This window comes from Zophobas morio, unplaced genomic scaffold (genome assembly GCF_036711695.1).
Source record: "Zophobas morio isolate AGI-343-1 ecotype UQ-CSIRO unplaced genomic scaffold, CSIRO_AGI_Zmor_V1 ptg000007l, whole genome shotgun sequence".
Classification (NCBI taxonomy): Eukaryota; Metazoa; Arthropoda; class Insecta; order Coleoptera; family Tenebrionidae; genus Zophobas; species Zophobas morio.
The window spans coordinates 9,480,447-9,493,972 of NW_026972112.1; the positions used below are offsets into that span (position 1 = coordinate 9,480,447).

General features: G+C 34.3%; 1 protein-coding gene across 2 annotated transcripts in view; it reads left to right on the forward strand.

Moving 5' to 3' along the window:
- Positions 1-13,526, forward strand: part of LOC135124456 (orexin/Hypocretin receptor type 1-like) — a 262,209-nt gene that overhangs the window by 6,045 nt on the left and 242,638 nt on the right. Inside the window, exon 1 of one of the 2 annotated variants that reach the window (XM_064049526.1) lies at positions 4,157-4,238. The exons of the other annotated variant lie outside the window; for it this stretch is intronic. The gene's annotated coding sequence lies outside the window, so the exon portion shown is untranslated. Of the gene's footprint in view, positions 1-4,156; positions 4,239-13,526 lie in introns of those variants that run through there. 2 annotated transcript variants of the gene reach the window in all.

Consider the following 13,526-nt stretch of genomic DNA (forward strand, 5'->3'; position numbering starts at 1 on the left):
TTCTCTTACCGGAAAATTGGTAAAACTTACACAGCCTTAAACAGTCGTGTTACTTTTTCAATAAAACATCATCGTTTATGAACCAGTTTTCACTTTTATCTACTACGTCAACAAACACAAATAATTACACCCCCAGCTACTTAACCCAAAAACGTTAAAAATTCGTTCATGAACAGGTCCATAATTATCCAGTCACTTGCAACATCTGCGCCTAAACCCAAAATCAAAGTCAGATTCGACCGACTGACAAATATTTATTGCCCTTGTCACGAATTGGTCCGGCCGGCTGTCACATGACAGTGAATAATTAGATTTTTTTTCAACAATTAATTCCTGAGGGTAATATTTTCCGCCGTGATTGTTAAGCGTTGTTGTAAATTGGCAGCATTGTTGACAAATGAAGCTCGTTTAAAGGGGATGCGATACGCAGCTCAGCGCTGGATCCATCAACAAAAATAACTTTATTTGGCATCACGGATAAACAGGATTGCTGTTAAGTCTGGAAAATGTGTCTCCGTAATTGAAAAAGGAGAATTGAAATGACTTTTACTGTAGAAATTTTATTTGAAAATATTTCGCAACACCTTTCGGACTATACTATACTACATCGTCATGCAATTGTGATGTTGGAAACTAACTAACATTTACATTACAGAAACCTTGGCTCCAGTTGGTCAGTTCCAAGTCAGTTTGGAACCATGCTTAGTTCGATGACGTAATTGATTGCAGTTGGATGAGTGTTTTACCGACTTCTAGATATTGCTAATGTACATACAAAATTTGACAACAGTCGGTTCAGTAGTTCGGAAATTGTTTGTTCAATAAAAATCGACACAGACAGACAGACAAACAGAGAGACAGACAGACGAAAACGGGAAATCTATTATTTCGTACCCTAGGGTCATGAAACGTGGAGAAAACATTAAAGTGGCCAGTCGCCCGATTGACCGTATTACAATATTTCCTTAGCTTACGTTTGGGCAGTAAAAATGAAGCTAAGATTAACAAAATTTGAAATTTTGCGCCCTTGCAACATATATTTTCATTCTGAAAAGAAATAATATCGTTAATAGCTAGGGGAGTTTTAAACCATAAACCTCTTGTTGCCATCAAGATGTTTTTTAAAGCTAACAGAATATTTATTTGTCAGAATTTCTTTTGAAAGATCCGAGCATTCGATCAAATTTTCTTTGAGTGGAAATAGTTTGCCATTTTGAGTAACAAATTTGTTGAATTGTGTAAAAATATTCCGCCAGAAATCTTAAAAAAAGCCAAGAACTGCGGAAAAAATTATTGCGCGCTAAATTCCAGGGCCTTTCCGGACCAACCTACGTTAATTTTCAACAGTGAAAGAGCGAAAAAGGCATAAAGGAAATAACAGAAGTAATTCTGACTTATCTTGAAATGAGGGTTTCTTAAGTAGTAAAATTTGTTTCATAATCTAAATTTTGTGTCCTTAGAGTCAAATAAATTGTCACCTTCCTTATGGCCGGAATATTCCACGCTGAAAGCTACCCTTAAAAAAATTGCAGTTTTAATTTGTGTACTAATTGTAAAATGTAAATCTAATTTATAAATGATCAATAAATCTAACGTTAGCAGAATTATGTAGCAGTGTACTTTATGAAGCTATAAAATACGTTGCTAATGACGCCATATTTTATAAAGAACAACGTATTTTATAGCAACCTTAATAAGCGAGTACTTACGCACTAGAGAAATAGTATAAATCGTTATCGTTAGAAAATAATATATTATTTAATTTATTTAGGCCCGAGCGGAGTGTGTGTTTAAAAAACAAGTGTGTAGACAAATTTGTAAACGTTGAATTTAATTTTTTAATTATATATAATTTTGAAGTAAATAAAAATGTTTAATATTCTCACTTTAGCATTTTTATAGTTATGCCAACCTTTTCTTTTCTGCAGCCGTACTTTGTTTTCTTATTGCGTGTCGGGCATTTTTTATAAAGTAATAATAAAACAAATAAGATTATAAAGTGGTATTTACTATAAATGTATAATTAGATAGTAGATAAGTCAGGAAATTAAGATCAAAATGTAAATGCTGATAAAAGTTTTATTAGGTATGACACGAAACGTCGAAAAAAAATAATTTTGTTTTAAATATTTTAATTGGCGACTAGTTTCTATTAAGGTGAAGACAAGAAAAATTTACACCAATCTCTTTAAAAAAAAAATTAGTCGAAGTCCAACAAATTCTGCTTCTTTGAAAAATTATAAAATTGGATTTTGCGATGTTTGCTTTAAGATAACCTCTATAAAGTAAAAACTAACGGCATAAATAATACCCACGCCGTGAAGGCGCAAACTGCAAGGGACTGTGAACAATGTAAAGTATATTTAAAGCAGATAACCAACGGGAAAAATGGCCTCTCAGCAATAATAACAAGCTTCAATTGTTTGTTCGTACATCAGAAGAATGTGAGAAATTTATTTGATTTGAATGAGGTTGTCGCCACAAAACAGAGGACTAAAATTTGAGTGACTTAATTTGATCAATAAAAACTTGTTATGACGTCATGAACATAAATAATATACAGCGCGAGAGAAAAAGAGAAAACAAGAAACGGCCAAGTTTGGCAAGTGCGACCGCCGCGCCGGTCCACATAATGATGCATGGCCAGGACGGTTCATGGAAAAACTCAAAGCGGATTCGTAAACTACAAGTATAGCATTTAGATAATTTTACCACAGAATTAAAGAAAAGTTTACATTCTGTTGAGAAAACAGCGATTCAACAGTGAAAAGCTAATTGACTGCCTTGCGGGAAAAATCAGTAGTTAATTACACCTCGATCGTCCCAAACTTAACAATTTGTAAACAGCAGTAAGCATTTTACTTTTCCCTCGTTGTGCAAAGTTTCAGTAACTCACTTATCGGTTAGCAATCAACTCCGTCCTGAATTTCCATAACCATTTACAGTTAAAGTCAAAGTTGAAGGTTAGCTTACAAAACTTCGCTTAATTGTAGATTCCATATTCAAACTAAACATCACATGCAGCCGCCGCATTTGAATTTTTAATTCCTTTTTCGGTCCAGTGTGAAATTCCGCCACAACTTCACCACCTACGCAACCTCAAACCTATGAATACGAACTGTGTGTTGTTTTCGCTTATTTCGTATCTGTTTTGGTTGTCTTCACTAAGTGTTTTTGTTAAAGCTGCATTAGTTGTTAAGGTAAACACTTGCGCAAGCTAGACGTATTCAGTTTTACTTACGTCTGAGTAGTTCCTTTGATGCTAGGGTTTAATTGATGTGCTAATTGCGATTATTTCTTAAGGAGGTGGCGCAGTCTGAGTTCTACTAGATTTGTTGTGAACTCGCAGACATATTTTTCATAGTTCATCGCCCAGGACAACGAACTTTCACAAAATTTTGATTTTGCCTGTCATCAAATTTGAAATTTTTTAATAATCATAGATACTAGTATTTTATATAGAACTGGAAATCTAGGCGCGTATTTTAAGAAAATATTGTGCATCCAAATCCGCTCTCTTTTATATAACAATGCATTATCTCGCTGGGGGAATTGGGTTTCTTCGATTGGCAGACGCATCTCCGCGTTACCAACTTCACAGAGACACTTAATCCTATTCCTCTACTTTTTATTCGAAACACCTACGATTCGTTTGCATTTCTAAACCGATTTATCCCTCGCAGTAACAAATTTTCTCTGTAACGAATAACTCGCTATTATTCTTCTCGTTTTCCTCACGTGTTCGTCCCGCTGACAAAGCGACGAAAAATAAAAAATGTTGTAGTCGTTAAACAGCGAGCATTTTCATATAAGGTATTTTAAACCTCGTTTGCTTGCAACCGTAACTTTCCTAGCGTTAGTTTAGGTTTTTTTTTCTTTTTCCGACTGCGTTAATTATGGCCTGCAGTATAAGCGGGCATAATTAATTCGTCCTCCGTAAGATGCTTTGTAAAGAAGCAACGCTATGGCGTCTTTTGTTGACTGATAAGTGGACTATAATTTGTCATTGTCGTCGTTAAAATTTCTTTGTACGAGATACTTTGAATGGGGATTAGATGGCCGCTGGGTGGCCTCAATAAATTTGATTTGTTTGCATATTTCGCTTCTAAAATTTGTTGTGTGGACGTATTTTCGTTGGAAGTTAGTGTAATGTTGGTTGCAGGTCTATAAAGTAATTGTCTTTGATAGCTCCAATTTAATTTCGAGAAGGTGTCCAAGTATTTCCATTTTTATTGTTGGTAAGTCGCTTTCTGCAATATCTGTTGACTGCAGCGGCTGTACGAAATGACATGTATACCGTAAATGTGGTCATTTCGTGAGATAGATGTAGATACAAACAGGTAACTACTATTAGAACGCTGCCTGGATATGGGTATATAAAGCACTAGATATGATGTTTTAAAACGTTTTCCTGGAAAAAACTTCGTATTACTTATAAACTAATGGTATTAAAAGGATATAGCTGTAAGCTAGACTGAGACAGAGCTACTAACAACTTTCAGTGTCCATTTAATGAAGATGGTTTTAATTCTAGCACGTTTTTACTCTCTGGACGTCAGAGATAAGGATCATTTTGTGAATTCTAATTTTTTAGACGTGTCACAGCTAGTAGAAAACGTACTTCTTTATTTGTTTATCCCCTCCAGAAATATGGATGACGTCATTTCAAAAAATCATTAAGTATACAATTATTGAAAAATATGCTCGCAATATATTTTGTGTTTTTGATAAAATATGTTCAGTTCTGGTTGAGGTTTAATAAATCCACTTCTATTTTATCTGAACAAGAAATAGAAGTTGTGGAATCAAAATTTCCGATATATTTTTTTAAGAAACTACACAATAGATTTCTTCAAAATATTTGGTAAAGTGCAATTATTAGTATTAAAGAATACTAACAAATCTCCAAAATATTGAATAGGTCTGATCTGATAAATGCTCGTATGTGGTAAAGCTAGATTTAATGACAACTTGAATACACATCCTTTTTAATATCAAATGAAATAATTATTATTCGTATGAACATCGTGGCGCGAATTATTTTTTTGCAACCATGACAATTTGCTCAAAAAATAAATTAAAGTTTTTGATTACTGTAGGAAATTTGCATCCCGCCGCAGCAACTAATTTCAAAGTGTCTCAGACACATTTCAGAAGAAAATTAAATTTCCAATTCCAAGTAACTCCACCAGTAAGTTGACACTAATTCAACAGTAAATTCTTAGAGCGTCATATAACTGTATAAACTAATTAAGGTACATTCACGAGTTCTGTGTATAAAACGGGCATCTTGGACCACCGTCCAAACCTGCGTTGTTTCCTTAGAGCAATTTTCTTTAATTAAAAACTCTTCATTCCTTTGTTACACGGTCATTAGCATTTCCAGCTAACTATGGACTAAATCGTCCTTTTTGCAACGTGATACTAGGTCGCTAGTTTTGCGAATCCTGCAAAATGGCGCCCCTCTGCAAAGTCCCCATCATTATCACTTCTCGGTTTAAGTCCAAAGCAATCGATGTTTCTTTGAGGCTAATTATGTTTGACGAGTTTTAAAGCTTACACACTGAGTTTCCTTCTCAGACACTTAATCCCTTCAAGGATTATAAGGTCGTCTATGGAAGTTCCGCGGGTAGGAATTTTCCTTAGGTCGTGAGGGAATTAGGACGTTAGTGGGAGGACGTGAGCCCACCTCCAGGACCAAATAATGATAAATGAGTGAACCCTTTCATATTGATTGCAAACGGGTTGACTTACGGTAGATGTAGTAACAGCGAATGGCACTTATGTATTTAAATTTTGAAAGGACGCATTACGAGCCCATTTTACGCGCTTTCAAGTTTATTTTACTGGGTCTGGCTGGATCTATTTATTTGCTTCTTTTGTGGAGGTAAACTTTGCGCTGTGTTGCTGTGGTTTTAGCTTCGAGTTATGGCTGCGTTTATAGTGGACGGTAAAAATTTCGCTTTAGTTATGGGACATTTCCAGTTTAGTGGGGAGGTGGGTCGATAGCCACCTATGGAAACGGCTGAAGTTGCTTCAAGGGTTGACAAGAACGGCTTACGGAGTTTGGACTTATTGAATAAATTATGATACTTTGAAATTTTGGTGGAGATGTTTTTTTTTTGTAGTGTGGGGTTGAGGGACCGGTAACTCCGCTCAAAACTTTTCGAAAAAAATCTTATGAGTGAAACTCCAAAGCTGAAGATTTTCTAATTTAAAAATAATTCGAACGTCGTACGTTTCTTGTGTTGATCGAAAGTTATTTTGACAGAACTTCGTTCGTTTTTGACAAATCCCGCTTCTTTAAAAATTTATAAGAATTAATTTTGCGATTTTCGTTTTGTAAAATCCTCTATAAACTAAAAACCAGTGGCGTAATTAAATTCTCTGCAACCTCAGAGCCCCTGGGACTCAAATTCTAAGGGAGCGCTGTCCGCACAAGTGTGGACAATTTGAAATATATTTAAAGCAGATGACCAACGTGAAAACATATAGATATTCTCAATTTCTCAGTACATGCTTAATTTCGACTGTTTATGTTTATATTTCGAAAAATTCGACTATTATCACGTTTATATTAGAAGCATCAGTGGTTTAAAGAAAATGAAGTTTGATCGATCTTATCTCCTCAACGCAGAGGAGAGGACCGATTAGCACACTAATTTTTTTTTTCAAAACATTGAAATTTCCAATAACCTTAAAATATGTATATAAAAACTCATTACGGATTCATAAATCACACATGCAGGAGCATGCTATTTTATAAAACATTTATTCAGTAGCATTGTAAGATGACATCATAATTTTTTATGTAGACCATAAACGAATAAATTTTGATTAATCGTGTTCCTCTAATCTTTAAACATCTGCAAAATTTCAGAGAATTCGGTTTTGCATTTTCAAAGATAAGTTGTAAAATACAATTTAGAATTTTTTGCAAAAAATATGGATGCCTAGTGTAAATCACACATGCAGGAGTGTGTAATTTTATAAAATTTAAGGAAAATTTATTCGGAAAAATTGTAAAATGACGTAATAATTTTTTAGGGGGGCATAAAGGATAAAGTTTTGATTAACAATTTACCATGCCCACGATAACCTTAAAACGGTTGCAAGTTTTCAGAGCATTCGGTTTTGGAATTTCGAAATTGAGTTGTAAGATGTTGTTTAAAATTTGGATTTTTTTCGAAAAAATCTGTCTTGATAAACACTCGACACCGATTCATAAATTATTTTATTCGGCAAAATTGTAAAATGGGGGAACATAAACAAAAACATTTTGATTAACGATTTAGCATGCCTATGATAATCTTAAAATGTTTGCAAGATTTCAGAGCATTCGATTTTGCAGTTTCAAATTTATATTGCAAAATGTTGGTTATATAATTTTGATTTTTTTTCAAAAAATCTGTATGGCTACCGTAAAGCTCAAGACGGATTCATAAACCACATGTACAGGAATGTATTGTTTTTATAAAATTTGAGTAATATTTACTAATGCACATTTTGGAGATGACTTGATCCTGTTGTTGTTATTTCTAATACATTAATTAAAATTTGATAACAATCGATCAAGTAATTTAACAGATAATCTGTCCAATAAAAATCCGAACAGACGACAAGCAGACAGACAAAACGGGAGATCAATTTTTTTAGTTTTCTAGGAGTTATGAAATATTTAGAAAACATAAAAGTAGCCAATGATCCAATAAACTTGATTATAATAAGTACTTCCTTAGTTTACGCTCAAGAAGTAGAAATTGGGGGCATTTTTATTGCATAATAAACTGTCAACTGCAGGTACAGTACCAGAAAACTGTCACTTTTAAGTTACATAGTTACAATTTTTTGGAATTTTGAATTTTTGGAATATAAGGTTTTTTGGACTATTCAAGATTTTAGAATTTTTGTGATTCTGTGTTTTTTGGGATAACTGAGATCTTTGCAAGCCTTTTGAAAATTTTCCAATTTTCGAAATTTTTAAATTTATAATCCGATTTTCCGAAGTTCGGGATTTTCAATTTTTTTTTTGTGTATCCAAAATTTTAAGACGGCAATCTTATGAGTTTTATACTTTTTGAGGTTTACGACATTTTTGTGTTATTGAGTTCGGTATTTATGATTAATTTTGATTTTCGGATTTTTAAAGATTTTGGAAATTCACTGAATTTTTGATATTTTTAGCATTTTGCTTGTGTCAAAAATGTAGGAGATTTTTGGCTTTAGTTTTGAAGATTTTTGAACCTATCGGGATCTTTGCAATAATTTTCAAAATTTTCCGATTGTTAGAACTTTTGGAATTTATTAATTTTTAATGCAATTTCATTTTTAGATTTTCTAAAATTTTAAAGAAGCAATTTAAGTTTTTTTTCCTTTTTACTTCCTGAGCGTAAGCAAAGAAAGTATTGTAATCAAGTCCGTCGACCGACCCTCTACTTTTACGTTTTCTCGACCTTTCATGACCCCTACAGTACGAAGAAATAGGTCTCCCGTTTCCGTCTGTCTGTCCGTCCGTCTGTCTGTCTGTCTGTCCGTTCGTCTGTAGTCCCGGATTTTTATTAGACATAATCTCCGAAAGTACTGGGCCGATTGTTGTCAAATTTTGTATTTATATTAGGAATATCATGTAGATGGTTAAACGCTCACCAAAATTTGTCTAATCATCCCCATCAATAATGTGATGACGTTAGTTCAAAATTGTAGATGATAAATGGATTTTGAATTTTATAAAATAACATAGTCCTATACATGCAGTTTATGACTCCGTGTTGAGCTTTTATTCGAAACATCAGGATTTTTGGAGAAAAAAAATCAAAATTATAAAACAACATTTTGCAATTTAAATTTGAATTTGCAAAACTGAATAATTTGAAATCTTGCAGACGTTTTAATGTTATTGTAAGCATGGTCAATTGTTAATCAAAATAAATAATATTAGAAAATAAGAGAACGGGTGTGTGGGTGGGGCTAGATTTAATATTTTTCGACAGAATCTTTTATAAGCAAGCAATAGTCCTGCCAACCCACTCCATCTTCGTTCTAGTGATTATTCTTAGATAATATTGTCATTTATCAAAATCAATCTTATCTTAGCAGATACGAGCCCCGCCCACACACACTGTTCTCATTCTAACGATTTTATCAATCAATCTTCAATTGAGATCCACCTTTTATTTGGACTAAACAAAATGAATCACTGAAATGGAGGCCGGGTGGGTGGGCGGGGTAATTATATGTTCCTTTGTAAAGTGAGAATGGGAACTAATAGAACGTAGGCTGTTAAAAAAAACGTTAATCGTAATTTTTTGTTGTATTACTTATTTGCTATAACATTTATTTCTTATTTCTGACGAAAAAAAAATGAGAGAACGGGTGGGTGGGCGGGGCTAAATGTAACTTCTTCATGCAGAATCATTTATAAGCAAGCAATAGGCCCGCCCACCCACCCCTCGTCATTCCAGTGATTACTCTTCATATTGTTCAATTATTTACCAAAATCACTTTTATCTTAGCAAGTAATAGCCCCACCCACCCGCCCTCTATTTTCTTAGACGGTATGTATCAGTCTTATCTTAGTCAGTTCTACATTGTACTAATCCAAGTTCAAATACGTATCCTTGCAAAAATGTTGATGAGGTCGTCACAAAATTGTGTAAAGTAAAAACTCAACTCGAAAATGCTGGATATGTTTCATGTATTTTCGGTGCGAGGAAAGTTCTGTCGAAAAACTTTCGACCAATTTTTTTAGATTATTACGACCTTTGCAAGCTATTCAAAATTATGTATATTTTGTAATGTTTGTGTTTAAACCTTTTGCAGTCCTGATAACTCTCATGAACTCGAAATTTTTGGATTTTTACTTAAATTCTACTGAGGTCTTTTGAAATTGTTCGCACTCTTAGAACTTTCGTAATTTTTAAAACTTTCAAAAGGTTTATCTAAATGTACAATATTGCTAAATCGGTAAAAAAATTTCAAAAACATATTTCTGTTGATTTGAACATTTTCAGAATACTCACGTAATAATAACAACAATCAGTAGACACAAATGTTGTTACGTTTCATGACTCCAATAGGTCTCCCGTTTCCGTATGTCTGCCTGTCGTCTACCGTCTGACGTCTGGGTCGATTTTTATTAGATAGATAATTTCAGAAACGACCGAATCGATTTTTGTCAAATTTTAAATTTACATTAAGAATATCGTGTAGTCAGTAAAACGCTAACTAAAATTTGTCTAATCAACCCCACCAACAATGTTATGACGTCATGTCAACATTTTGCTTAGTAAATACTAATAAAATTTTATAACATAATATACTTTATGGTTTATGAATATGCTTTGATTTTTAATCATAATTAGTTAATTACTTTACAAAAATATTTGTGCAATATTTACCACATGTTTTACGTAGCCGATATCTAGCGCAGGTACGAGAAAAGTAGGTCGTGTCCGGGTGATGTAAGGCGTTGAATTATTATACTCGTATATTAAATATAAGCACCCATGTCATGATTTTAGAGAAGTGTCGATGAATGCTTTATTATTCCGTGTTTTTTTGGATCCTGTAAAATTTACATTCTGGACTTCCGACAAGCTTTAACCCGACTTCTAGGATGTCGTCGAAGGTTTGAGAACGGCTTAGTGTCGACAGTGTGTTTAGATCAATTTTGGTCGAGGCGTATTACTGAAACGACCATTCTTGGTTTAGCCCAGTGACTGCAACGCCGAGCTCGTGCCCTTGCTAAGATGTAATTAACAACTTCTGCACAATTACGACCGCGGCTCTTCCATCTCGCCTCGTTTTACCAGAGTTACGCCACTGGGGACTCCCCGATCTTAATCCAACTCTGTTATTAATGGCATATCGTTCTTCGTGCCCTTTGAACGACTTTTCGTGATTAATCGGTTATGGCCTGGCCCTTTGATCCCGTCGTGTAATGCTTTATTATATAGCGATAACCGCTATCCTTATAGGATGTCGCACGAAATATCGCCACCTATTATGTGGCTTTCTCGTGTATCGGCTGGCTTTTTCGATGTCGGCGTTTTTGCTCGAAAGAATTCTTAAATTTCGCACGAAATCGGTTTTCTCTTCATTTCGTTTCGTTGAAAAGTTTCTGGAGGGCTTCATGTTGTGGTTATCACGTCGGATTCATTTGCATACGTCAACTCGCGTTTTGGGCTGGGGGAGGTGTCGGTTGGGGCAATTTATGGTCATATTGATCGCGGAATAATTTCGTTGTCGTTTTGGTGGCGTATGTGAAGAGAGGATAATTATTTTGCTAATTTATTTCGGATTGATGGATTGTGGAGGAGGAATTTTTTATGTAAGTGTTTTTTCGGTAGAATGGGTTGTGACCCAACTGAAGTATTTATATCACAATAATAATAATTTATCTCAGTTTATCTAGTTTTTAATGCCATTTTGCAGAAGTCTCATGTTTCCGTTAATTTGTCGTCTGCAGTCTGAAACTACTAGACCGATTATTGTAAAATTTTAAGAATCTCATGTAGACGATTAAACGTTAAGCTTAATAACAATTATTACTTAAATTTGATAAAATAACATACTCCTTGTGATAGAGCAACTCCCTTGAAACATACGTATAGCATGCTTCCGTACCTTTACTCTAAGACAACACACATATTTTTATTTAACTTTAATTTATAGGGGTTATAAAAAAAAATGACAAAATCAAATTTCATAGTATGTCGTGCCGTACCTCAAGTTCTGTCTAAATAACCTTAGGCCATTTTTTTGTTCTTTATAGTTTTGATTTTGCGTCGCTCAATTTTTCACAGTTTTCCGCGTTTCTCGTGGCTCTCTGTTTTAAATCCCGTATGCAGAAAAATTTAAACACTTTCACGCAACCCCGAACAAGAATCCTCTTACAAACCCCAATAAGATAAATCCACCCCAATAAAAATTCAAGTGGAATGCGCGAATCGAAAAAATCCAGGAATTTTAAAATTTTATCCAGTTCTGGTTACTACGTCGCAGGATTGGCTGCGTTAAGCTCGCGTTAATTGACTTTTTTTGTACTAGAGCAAAAATCACAATTAGTATAATTGAGGGGGTGGGTTTTGTTAAATCAGAGGTTTACATTTCCGAGAGTTTTGGATTAATTAAATGTGGATCCGGATGTTTCTGGTGATAATTGGGATGTATTATGCTCCGGATGCGCATTCACAGGGAGAAGAATGAATTTCTTGTATTGCTGGGTAGAAGGGTTGAGGTGGAAGCCGTATTGTCGGGCAGGGGTATTCGAGTTTCTCAGTCATTACGCTGTTGGTAAATTACGCTTGAAATTTTCAATTTTCATGTACGGGAGATTAATGAGCATGTTCGAGAAATGAAGTGGAAATTGATTTGAAAAATTTTATTTGAAGGAGGAATCGGTGGTGTTTACGTCGGGGAGTTTGGTGATAAGTTGTCTACACGAAAAAAGTTGGTGATTTTGGGGGAACTTAATTTTCTTGCCATAAAATTTCGAGGAGGCGCCAGAAATTAATAAAATTTGAATAAATTGGTGTCTACATTGACGCAAAAGTACAAAAAATGAATTGATAAAAAATAGTTGCATTACAAGAGTATGATGCGATGAATAGAAGGCAAAAAGGTTTTATTAATAAGGATTTTCTTTCTGTGTTAAATTACTAAAAGTAGAGATAATGGGAAGAATTATAGGTAAGTTCGAAATCTGCAGTGTCGTAGATTGAAATTTGAGTTCAAAAATCTTCAGCTATTTCTTATTAAGAAGTCACGAGTTTAAAACAAGCAAGAAGAAGTAGACTGAAACTAAACTAAACCAAGTTGATTTTGGTTCTTTTTATCATAAATAAAAGTGAGGGTGGGTGGGCGGAGCTAGTACTTGCTAAGATAAACCTGATTTTGGCAAATGACATACCCGCTAAAAAAATAGAGGGTGGGTGGGCGGTTCTAGTATTTGGTAAGATAAGACTGATTTTGGCGAATGATATGTTTTAAGTTTCTTGTTATGAAAAGAAGACTTAGACATATTAGAAAAAAAACAAGGAAAAACGTAAGCCCCGCCCACCCGCCCTGTCTCGGTTGTGATGATTTATTTCATTGGTCGTGAGCCAAGGGGGTTGATCGTAATTGCAAAATCCTTATTTCTCTACAAGAATGATTTAAAAACATGTTTTTGAGTATCGCGTTGTTGAAGAAAATTAAATCTATTAAGTAAATATAAAACCAAAGATAAGCTCCACCTATCCGTCGCTATCTCAGGGGTGATGAATTTTTCATTCGTTGTCAAACTTTGAGGCGGGGCGTAATTGCAAAATCCGTATTTCCCCACAAAATTTTACCATTTTAAACATGTTTCAAGTTTCCTGTTGTGAAAAGAACACTACACAATTAGGAAAAAAAAGTAATAAACCTTCTCAACAAAATTGGCTTCTATGCTGAACGAATTTAGTACAGTAATTTCAACGTTTTTGTAACGTAATTACTTGTCAGTAGGTTTAGTCCTGATGATGGTGTCAGGGGTATCGAAACAT